This window comes from Chiroxiphia lanceolata, chromosome 3 (assembly GCF_009829145.1).
Source record: "Chiroxiphia lanceolata isolate bChiLan1 chromosome 3, bChiLan1.pri, whole genome shotgun sequence".
NCBI classification, from domain to species: domain Eukaryota; kingdom Metazoa; phylum Chordata; class Aves; order Passeriformes; family Pipridae; genus Chiroxiphia; species Chiroxiphia lanceolata.
In genome coordinates, this window is record NC_045639.1 from 92,934,729 (window position 1) to 92,946,948 (window position 12,220).

Below are 12,220 nucleotides of genomic sequence, written 5' to 3' on the forward strand. Positions count from 1 at the left end.
TACCAGCCACTGTGAAAAAAATTACCCTAGCTAAAACCAGCATATGGATACAGGCTGAACTGGCCTTAAGGTGTGTTGGCCCCCTTGGACTGTTTTATTTTCTAGTGCAGATGTAGCATATGTGCCTCCCAGCAACTTCCACTGGCAAAACCAGGTTATATCTACCAATTACACAGAATCACATCTTAAATTCCATGTACCCAAATATTTTCTTGGTTTTGCTACCAGACTCTCTACAGAACTAGAGGTATGTGATGCCTCTGTGGTTACATCCAGCAGTACTTGATGGTGCATCACGTACTATACAGGACCAAAGGAGCCCTTCACAGATGAGGAGGCTGATAAAGCACTACAGCTCCAGGCAACAATGAAGCCTCTGAAATTTATGATTCAACCTTGTGAAAATGAAGCATCATTTGAGTCTCATATAACAAACGTTCTTTTTACACACACTGTCTTCAAGTCCAACTTCTTGTAAAACATCTGAAAGCTGCATCTTGACTTTGTGTCTGAAATAGGAAACAGATGTTCTCATGCATGGAGAGGGTCTAATATCACTGCCTGTTCCCTGTAGAGCGAGGGAACTGATTTGCTTTCCTGATAAAAGAAAGTGCAGTTAAAAAGCATAGCAATTTGGAAATTACATAACAGAAGCACATAACAGTTGGGGTTGAAAGAGACCTCTGGACATCATTTGGTCTACTCCATGCCCCACTTCTCAACACAGGGTTGGCTAGAACAGGCCACCCAGGACTATGTGGCTTTTGAGTATTTCCAGAGATGGAGGCTCCACACTCTCTCCAGGCCACCTGTGCCAGTATTTGACCACCCTCACAGTAAAAAAGTGTTTTCTTATTTCAGATAGAATTTCCTGTGCTTGAGTATGTGCCCATTGCCTCTCTCCCTGTCAGTGGGCAACCCTGAGAAGATGGTCTGCCTTCTTCATACCGTCCCATCAGATATTTATACCCACCAACAAGATGTCCCCCAAGCTTTTTCTTCTCCAGCCCGAACAGTCCCAGCTCTCTCTGCCTTTCTCTCTGCATATGACAAATGCTCCTGTCCCTTAATCATCTCTCAGACACTTCACGGGACCCAATCCAGTAAGGTCACACCTTTCTTGTCCAGGAGAGCCCAGCACTGGACAAAACATGCCAGGTGGTCTCACCAATGCTGAGCAGAGGTGAAGTTTGTTGAGCCCTAAATATTGCATCAGAAAGTTTGGAGAGGATGTAAGGAGCATGTCCTGATGTTTAGAAGGTGGATATCTCCAGAAAAGATGTCCCTACTCCCTGACTCCCTGCTCCTCTGTTTCTGGGTGTATTCAGGACCCACAAAAATGCCAGCACCTCTGGAAAGCTGCAGAGTTGACAGGAGTTCACATATCTTACATCTGGTAGCAACCTGCAGCCAGGGGTAAGAGTGTAGCTGGCAGCAGAAAAGCAGATCTTCCTTCCTCTGAAGGCCTGAGGTGGAATGAGTGGTGGAAAGGAGAAAGAGAGAGGGAGCAGCACAGAGGGGAGGATAAAGGACAGAAGACAAAGGAGTTTTAATGGGAGTTATCATGCTTCCTCAAATTTGTACATTCAAATCTGATTGTATCTGTAAATGTTTTGTGGGGTCTTTACCTGTGTCAGATGACAGACAGGTAGTCACATCAACAATTTGATTTTACCTAATTCAGAACAAAACATTCGCATCTCCTTATATTCCGAATTTGTGATAAGCGATATCCTCACATCCTCATTTCTGCTGATGCTTGCTTTCAGCTTCCAGTTTGGTACCCTTTTCCTAGATCATGTGCAGTACTTGGAGAAACCCTCCTGATCTTCTAAACACAAATGCACCTCCCCTCTTCCTTCACAGGAATTTCCAGAGCAAGATATGTTTCCAGTGCTATTGACCTAATGCTTCATTCCCCAATTTTGCCCTTATGTGCAAACCATTGCCTGACAGTAATGGATGTCCAGAGCATTTTAAATCAACATGAGACAGGCTGCTAAATTTGAGTTCTCTCACCTTTGCTATAAATGCAGAGTTACAGCACTGAGGTTACCTCAGCATTACACAGACAATAAGTGACAGTAGAGAGTCATCCAGCAGGAGGGTTTTGCAATTGGAATGGGTAAACAGATTATCTTTTGTTGTTCTTGTCTGCTTATGCATTTGCTGGTGATGTTACATAACCTACACCCGCACTCAGGGTTTGTTTTAATGTAGGAAGACAATATCCTTAAAGTCCTTTGCAAATACATGGAATATATTTTGGGAAACAGTTTGTTTAACATTTTTAAAAGAAGAAGGCAGACCAAGAGTACATCATGCTTGCCTGCTGCCCAGTCCTTTTCACTACAGTAAATATTAGTATCAAATATGTGGAGAGAGAAAGCTGTTTCTGAAGAGCATTCACCCCTTCTGAATGTTGCATTTGAATTGTGCATTTTAAAAGAACAGGGAAAGCAATACAAAAGCCACAAAAAACTTAATTTTGATAAAAGCTTCACCCTTTATAAAATCTAGAAAGTACAGTAGGTGACTGCATTTAGGCCATGTCCTCAATAGTCCCTTTCGCAGAAGGTGTAAGAGAAAGGCACAAAATTTCAAATTACTGCAACAGAAGATGGTGGTTATTGCACTACTTACACATGTATTTACATACACATCTTTCTGGCAAGGTAAAATAGCCTGCAGCATATCCACATTTTAAAGCCCCTTTAAAGCCAGAGGACATGAAAGTGTAATTAGGTCATAAAGTGCTTTAAGTGGTCTTCTTAAATTAGTCTCATCTTCTGGTAGTTAAGATTCGCAAACAATTTAAGATTTTAAGGTGAAAACTACTCTTTTGTGCTGTTTTCATAGCAAACCCAAAATTACCTCTTGCTGCAAGCTAAATTCCTTGTGGATTCTGGAAGAAAGAGTAAGAAATCAAGCACAGGAGTGTGCAGGCATTAGAGCTCGTTCTTGTACTTTCAGTAAAGCCCTATGTGGATGACAAAATATATCTGTAGTTATCATCGTGTGTTTGGCTTCTGCAATTCCTGCCTGGAAAGAAATATTGCACTAGCATATCCTTGGTAATATTGTAAAAAATCACAAGAACAGCTCAGGAATATTTCAAGTTTAATAATACTTTGTGTTTGTCTAACAGGCTTACTCAGTGACCTCAGAGCAAGCATTGAATTCTACAGCTGGGAGGGGAAAGTGGAAACATGGCTTTTGGGAGAAATGCAAGTGTGCCCCAGCCATGCCTGGCTGTTTGCCACAGCTGGAGAATGGTTTGCTGAAAAAGACGGAAAGTGCCATTGCCATTTTCCCCCAGCAAAGCATTAAAACTTTTTCTCCCTGCTACCAATGCCACTGTTTTTGAACATGCATTGAAAACAATCTGTTCTTACAGATTTAAAAATATACAGTTTGCTTCATAGATAGCTGGAATAAATCTATTTAGTTTTTCTTCTTTGTCAGACATGTATCTATTTAGGTTTATGGTCAATCATGTTTAAACCAGAATTGTTTTCCCTTGTGTTTCCCACATTTTTTTTAAAGCAGTTGTTCCTCTCTAATGGGATACTAGCAGAAGTAAACCAGCTTCCACGTGTTTAGAAACAAAGGAACAATGAAACATTCAGCCGAGCTTGCCTCAACAGATTACTCTTTTTTTATACTTTCAAGGCAATTTGCAACAGGAAAACTGCCTGAGAGCTCAAAGGATTTGGGAGGAGGAGTTCTGAACAGTAACTGTGACTCTCCTGGTAGATTAGGGGCCAGATCCTCATCTAATCTCCTGGAAGTTGTGCAACTGCCCAAACAGAGCCAGTAGAAGAATTTGGTCCCTTTTCTTGTAGTAGTATGCTCAGGGTAAAGCACTGTGATTAATGAGTTACCATTTGCAATCTGGACACATGACAGCAGCTCCAGATTTCTCATCAGCATAAGCAAAATTCAAGACTGTAGACACTTTGCTTATGGTCCTGCAGAGAGGTGGAAGAGCAAAGCAGGACCCAAGCAGGCAAGTCCTAGGATTTTGGGAGTCAGTGCACCGGAGGCAGGTGGCCCATGGCTCTCCTGGCTTGCTGCCATGGGCTGCTGCTGGGCCTTGCTTGTAGCATGGATGAGTCCTGCCCTGCCTTTGCCTGTGGCAGTTCTGACAGAGGACTAGTTATTTACATCCCTCCAGCCAACAGGTTTTACATGATCATCCCGCAGGCTGACAGCAAACAGGTGACAGAAGCAGTCACCTGGGAAGCTGCCAAGGCACTTCTGTCAAATTTCCTGCACTTACACTTCCTTAAATACTAGGTAGCGCTTATATGGGATTTCTTCTGTCTGGAAGCATATAGCTCTTAATAAGGCTACATTTTGAACCTTGAAAGCAATTTCCAGTTGTGTGATCTGAAACCACTGCAACATTATTAACCACCTTGCTCTAAGACATGAAAAAAATGACAAAGGTAGAGGGAGGAGGGCATCACCTACATGCCTTCAGTCAGGAGCTGCAGTCACGACATGATATGAAGACATCTCCCCAGCACTCCTAGGACATGCAGAAAGATATCAAATTCAGTTCAAACTGCTGAAGGTAATTTCAGCCGGCAGTTTGCAATCACGTGGGCTGGAAAACTGCCCAGATGATGATTAGCATTCTACAAAAAAAGCACCAGGGATCAGTAAGGATGAGGGCTTTTTGATGAGCTGCTGCTGGGCTTGGAGCACAGGGTGCTGTGTTTCCTACCACGCTCAGCAGCTCTCCCACTATTTGCCCTTTGCATCGTGACCAGCTGGTGGTGACAGCCCCTGGTATCTTTCGCTTCTGGTCTTTTGCCTTTCTTTGGCAGTAGGAGGATTCAGGTGCTTGGTGAAGCCATGGAGATGGTTGGCCTTCAGCTGGCTGGACTGCTGGTGCTAGCAAAGGTTTCCAAGAAAGTTAAGCTTACAACTTCTGTTGTTGTTTTAAAATAAGATATGGTTCTGGGGTTTGCCACCAGAGCATTTCAAAAAGAGAATGTTACAATAGATTTTATGTGAATGGCTGCATTCTTTGCAGTTCTACAGTTTATTTAGACTGTTCAAAATGTCATCTTCTTTTCCAGGCAGCATTCCCTTGTTACCATATCTTCAAACCTTACCTGATTTCTTTCTGCTCCTCAGCTTTCCCCTTAAGATAACTTCCTTTTGTTTTCTTTCCAGTGTTCCATCAGCTTTCAGTTTTACTTTATGACCTTCCTTTTTGATTCGTTTTCTCAGCTAACTAAACTGATCAGCCAACACCATAAATATTTGTGATTTTAGTGATACCATGTAATGTAAAAAGGAGGGAGGCACAGGAAGGAAGTACATATATTTAGAAGAAAAACAGGATGTTCTGAAAGTACCTGCAGAGAGAGGCCAGCAATGCCGGTATTGGTGTTGAAAAAAATTGCATATGCAATGGGTGAATGATTTTATGATCTGGTTTCATCTGAGGGATCAAACTGTTCTGACAGAGGAACTTTGGTCTTGACTACAGAGATCAGTTTGTTCTTAATTTAAGAGGCAAATACAGTGTGAAGAAAGAGACTTTTGTGTTCCTCTGGTGAACAAGGCTGAAACATCCCTGTGCTGGGCTGTAAGGGTGCACTTAATAGTCATGGTTAGAAGAGCATAGATAATTAGACTGGAAGAGGCATCAGTCAGTGGGACAGTCAGTAGGGGTAGAAAATCCCAAGTGGAGATTCATGTTACTAACACAAAACTGACCTGGACACAAGTGAGACCAACAGACTAGGTACTAGACAAGGATGGAGGCAATTTGGGTCCCAAACTTCTATTTGACTCATGTCCATTGAGCCCCAGCCAACTACCCTTCCCAACAGGTAAGAGCAAGTCTTACCTGTGGTGCTGGCTGAGATGCTGTGCCAGGTATGGCATCAGGACAGCCATGTCTAGCACGGGTTGCTAGAATTAAAATAATTAAATTTAAATTATAACAAAAATCTGGACCGTTTAAACACAAGCAGAGACTTGTCGCTCTCTTACCAACCAAAGCTTCTGCTAATGATACCTACTCTACAAACACTGTGCTCAGCAGAGGCTCTGAATAATGCCACTGATTTTCTCCCTTAAGGTTCAGAAGGTTTGCAGAAGTCTCATAAGATACTTCCTTTCCAGTCCTTGTTTTCCGTTTCAAGACTACACTCAGAACTTTGCCCCTCCTGTTCATTTCAGGAGCCCTGTGCTGCCTTCCCATCTCCACCATGCACCCCAGAGACATTCTTGCTGTGCCCTGGCACCACTTGCCTTGAGCATCTCAGCTAAGGCTAAAGCAATGTGAAGAGGGCATGACATGAATAATTAGTCCCTACAGATCTGCTGGGATGTTATCAGCAGCTCAAGCTGCACCCTGGGCACCTCCCCAGGCGCTCCCAGAAGAGGAGGCAGCATTGAACCAAGCCAAGCCCAACCTGTCCCTGCCTTTAACCAAAACTTTTGGCGTCACCAGCAAAAAACATGCCTTGAAGTACCTCAGGGAGTGGCCCGCAATGGCACATCCTGAGGCAAAAGGCTGTGAGGCAGCACTGACTAAGCTGCGGAAAACAAAACACAAGCTTCCCTGAAGGGCTGGGCCAAACGCCCGCACCTGAGTCACCGCGGCTGCCCTCCAAGCAGATACCACGATGGGAGTGCTGCTCCCTGCATCGTAGGTCCACCGGCAAGCACTGACCTACAAAGCCAGGGTGACCCTGCTCTCCAGCCATCATTCCTGGTATCTGCAATTTCACTCATCTGCTTACAGTTCTTACAGAATGCAGAAGTGTTCTCCAGTGGATAAAACTGAACTGAGTACAGAATTTGGTTTTTTCCCTTAACAAGGGATGTTTTTCAAATAAAATAGCATTTAAAAGGGGAACATGATAGCTACAGGGTTTTTAATAGCTTTTACCCAGAGTGATGTAATTAGTCATGATCCAAGAACAGTTTGCCACATGAAATCCAATTTCTAGTCATTGTGTAAATCAATGTGAGGCTCATTTCTTTCTGCTGTTAAAATCAATGGCAATTTGAGTTTAAGAAGAAGCTGAGCCCTGATTCTGTAAAAATATAAACTAGACCTTTCCCTCTTGGCCCTGCTCTTTTTAAGAAAAGAAACCCATCAAATCTACACCATGACAGTTTCCCTCTCTTCTAAATATACATTTCTAAGTAAGTTTCAACAGGGTCTTTACTGCACTCTACCCAGGCAGGTTGCTGACACAGTTCCACATGTGTGCTGTTAGGTGCATGATGCTGTGCTGTGCTCAGGAACTAGGGATGAGTATTTTAAAAAGCTAATGTTATGCACATCATTCATTTTGGAAGCATAAGCTTCCCCTGCTGATTCATGTCAAATCAATTCTACAAATTGTATAGTACAACAATGCAGTACGAAACACTGATTAATGTATTAAACACAGACACCAGTCTGTGGTGCTAATATACACAGAGTAGAACTCAAAGCCTTCCATCCTGCCACCCCTGGGGACAGTCATCCTCTTAAGCTCCAGCACTGGGAATGCTAAGCCTCCTCATCAGAGTGATGTTCCAGAAGAAATCAGATAACTGCAGCTTTTAAGTTAGTCTGGCAGAGGCTAGGGTTGAGGAAAGGACAGAGCAAAGGCAAGCACAGTATCTTGAAATAAAACTCAGGGTCCGAGCATAACAAAGCAACCTGTTGGAAGCAGGAGGAGAGGTTAGTAGTCTTGCCCCCATGGGAACTCCTTGTGGATTGGACAGGACATCGTTGCAGCAGGCATAGTGAAACTTGGCTGAGGAAGAGATGCGCTGCCTCAGCCCACCTTAGGGTCCAGCATTGCTGCTTCAGTGTCAGAAACCAGCCAGCTTTATTAACTGAAACCCACTTTCCTGCTTTCCTTTAATGAAAACAACTCTCCACTATCAAAAGGGGGAGTTGAGCTCAGTTAGTTTTCTGATCTTAATGGGCTTCACGCTGTTACTGTTATTAGACAAGCCTTTACCGTGTGGGTGGAAGCAGAAAGTCTGCCAAGAGCTTCAAAACTATGTAAAGAATGGGGATTTCTGATGACAGCCTCTGATGACGAGTCTCCTGCTACTGCATTCGTGAGAACAGGGCAGATGTCTGAGTTCTGAGCTGCCTTTCCCAGTCATTAGTGCTCTCACTGCAGGGCTGGAGCAAAAATGTGACAGTTATAAAAAGTGACATGATCAATGATCCATACAAGGGATATAACAACTACCTTGTCAAAATGATACGAGAAGGAGCGGTTATAGCAAAAAACAAATAGGCCTCAATGCCTTTTTTCCTCATAAAAGTAGGTTGAAGAATCCAAGATCCATCAAAGCTGGCAGCTCATAGAATTTAGCAGCAGTTCAAAGCTAGAACCTCTTGTCCATGCTGTCCTGAGCTTGCACCCGCTATCTGCAAGAGGTAAGGAACAAGGAGCAGGGATATTTCATGCAGAATAAAGGAGTGAACTGGCTATTCTTCCCGAGTTCCAGAGGATACTCTATGCAGCCTCCAACACAGAAAATACACATGTACACATACACATGTACACATTAGAATAAAAGATAAAATACGAAATAAAAATGAAATGAAATAAAATAAAAAAACCCCTGACACGTAAGGCTGGCAAGTGGCATAAAGGAATTATGTAAAAAAAAATACACTCCATTGAGCCTCTAATGCTTCTCCTGGTACATAATTAAAAGAGAAGAAGAGCTGTTTACAAAGACCATCCATGTGTGTTAAGTTCACATAAAAAAAGCTCTGTTCAAGAGAAAGGGGAGGAGGGTGTGAGGATATCACCTATACTGGAGCTGCAGCTTCTAAGTGTTTTTTTTCTCAGTGATAACAGCATCTGGAATTTAGCGCGTTGCAGCAATAAGTAGGAGCTCAGACAATTTTTAACTTGTCTAATTATAGCATGTTGGTAGCGATACTATAATTATGAGGACAGAGGCATTCTCATATATATGCCTAGAAGAGCTATGCCAAGGAGAGCTGGTAGCAGCAGTAACTGTCCTCAGTATACACTGAACTTAGTTCTTGTTAAAATATATGTAAGGGCTCAGATGCCTGCAGCTGACCAACATCCTTTGCAGGAGTGGGAGCTAAAAGCTCTCAGTCCCCAGCAAAAGCAGAGCATGGTATCTTTGATCTGCAAAGGTTTAGGCTGATATACTTCATTTCTCATTTCCAACAGGAAGTAAGAGCACAAACAACTTGATTCTCTGATGAAGTAATGTGATAACTCATTGAAGAGCAGTAATTTGGCATTTCTGAGTTCCAGCTGTTTTGTCCTGACGCAAGAGAAGCCATCCTGGAGATGAAAGGCTCCAGGGACATCCCACAACAACCACTCCCACACAGAGGCTTGGGGCAGCAGTGAACAAGGCACAACAACTTTCAACTTCAGAAAAATTCAGTGCATAAAATTACTCCAACAATAAAATAAAAACAGCCTCTAGTCCAACCATACCAAATAGCTTCCTTTTGAAGGACAAAGAGACAACTACAAGAATACAAAATGCCTCTAAAATTCGACTAGATACAAACTTAGTATTTAAAGTCATCAAATCATAACAGCTATTAGACAGTGATACAGCCAACCAGAAAATAAGATGAAGTTCAGAAACAGAATCTTTTACCACAGAAATCACAAAAAAAAAAAAAAAATAAATTCGAGAGATAAAACTGTAACAAGGCCCAAAAAGAGGAACTTGCTTCATTTAAAATGGAGTTATGTGAGAGAAATAAGGACAGACAAAAAACAAGGACTGGATCTCATAATTTCAATACTTTCATGAAAGTGGTTGGTTACAGATGTGGATGTACTAGACTTCTACTCAGGGAAGCAGTCAGCACATCAGCAGCAGCACCTGCAGCACCCACATCACATCAGCAGCACCCTGCAGCTGAATAGGATGGATATGGATGTGAAAGGCCAGTACCTAGTTTATGACAATACTGTAATCATGCCATCCTCCTTTTCAAATAGACCAACAAATGCAAGAAACCCTAATTATTGTTATCCAGGCTGCTCAAGTACCAAAATGAAAATTTGTGTCAAAGGACTAGAAACAAAAATTACGGCAGAGAAATAAACAAGCTTTAGCAGACTGCAGCTTGGAAATGCTATAAATGGAAAAAATTATGAAAGCAGGAATTTGGAATTAAGATTATAGACCAAATTATTTACCAGAGGCACAGGACAAATGTTAGGTGTCATCAAAATAGGTGTAAGGCTTAATAAAAAAAAAAAGTAAAGCTAAAAGACAGGACTGTAAACTCAAATGCATTTATTCATAAAAGAAGAGTCTTTGGAGAAATGTCACCTCAGCAGCATGAAAAAAATAGTTTTGGAAACAAATCCGAGTATATTAAATATTTTTTCATGCTGAAGTCATTGGTAGATACTTTGCTTAAACACAGTTGGAGGAAGGCACAGGATTCAAGAAGAAATGAATAAGACTGACCAGAGCATTGTTTTTAATATAATTTATTTTCAAAAATGTCAGTCAGGTTTGTTTCTTTGAAGAGCAGCAGTACCCAGCCCCCAGAGACGGCAGCTTCTGCTCCAAGCAAGAACTCCTCTTCTTTCCCAGGACCCCATCATGACCTCCTGTGGACTTTAACATGACTTTGGTTGGCAGGCACAGTCTCAACATATACACTTGGGATGTGGGAATCTGTGTGGCTGGGGATGTTCTTTTTGGCTGCTAACTTTGCACAACAGGAATAGTTTAATATCTTTGGATATGCCTAGGAAAATCTCACTAGGTGAGGGAATGGATTCAATCATCTTTAAGACATTTCCATACCCTTCTCCTATCTCCTGAATATTTGAGGTGTACTCTGCATGCACATAGTGGGAAAGAGTCCCTGCCCTCAGTTTACAATGTAAGTGGTCAAAACAAGCAAAGAATGAGGGAGGAAGAGAGGAATATCCACCATTATTTATCTCAGTGTCTACTTACATCCAGTATTGTTCACAGCTGAGAAAAAAATGTGTTCCTTGGAGAAAAAAGCCAAACCAGCTCTCCTTCCTAGAGAAAACCAAACTCCTTTTCAACTAATAAGAAGTAAGCTTATGTTAAAATACCTCCTACACAAAACCTGACCTGGATCGGTTGCTATCAAAGATTATTCCCAATAGCTGGCAGTGTGCTGCTGGCAGCTTACGTTTGAGGAACTGACACAGGGTCCCCTAACAGTTCTCCTGAGGACAGCAGCAGGGTTGGAAATATCAACAGCAGTCACTGCTTTGGGTGGTTCACTTTTCAGCTGCACATCTGCAGAGGGCTCTCTGAAGATGATCAGTGAGAAGGTGAAAAACCCTAAAACACCAGTTATTTTGAATGTTTAATCTTTTTCTTGGCTTTTTTTCTTTTTTCCAATTGCCTGTAAAATATGTTCCCAGCCTTCCTTTTTCCCAGGCCATGTGAGTGGAGGTCCCAAGAAGATTGCAGAGGCCAGAAGGTAAAGGCAGGTTCTGCCTTTCCAGGTGAGAGCTGGGACAATCTTTAGAAGTGGGAAAGGATATCTGAACACTTTATATCAGGTAAAAAGGTTACTCTCACCTTAGGACGTGGGCTGAGCAAGCAGCAGAGACAGCATGTTGGATTCGCAGGTTCTCCTGGGAAGATGGGCAGTGGAGGGCTGAGTGTTGTGTAACGAGGCTTCAGTATCCTGCAGCCAGGAAGGCAGGCTGCAGGTTGGTCTGAACAGACAGTGACCCTACAGTAAAACAGATTAATAAAATTGTATACAATTGTTTTAACTCAGGAGAAATGTCCAGGTATAATGGTTTTCTCAAAATGCAGAAGAGATTTTCTGCGAACACTTAAAGCTGAAAGAGGAAAGGAGCTATATCAGGATCTGAGTGCTCTGTAGGGAAACAGCCTTCTCAAAAACATGACTGCAGTGATGACAATAACTGTGTTGACTATCAAGGAAGAGTTGGCACTATGAGGTCCAGCAACAAAGCAGATTGAATGAATTAAGTACTTGAAAAATTCCAATGCGGAATGACAACCATCCAGATTCATGCATGTGTTTTCAGACAAATCAGAGCATTTACAAAAATACTTTCCCACATCTCTTTTTTGCATTAAGACAGCATGATTTACTGTGCCCTCCAAGCAGTAAGACAATGTTTTCTCTCCACAACAGGATTATCTCAGTTTACACTGTCTGTGATTAAAGACAAAAGGATGGGGAGCA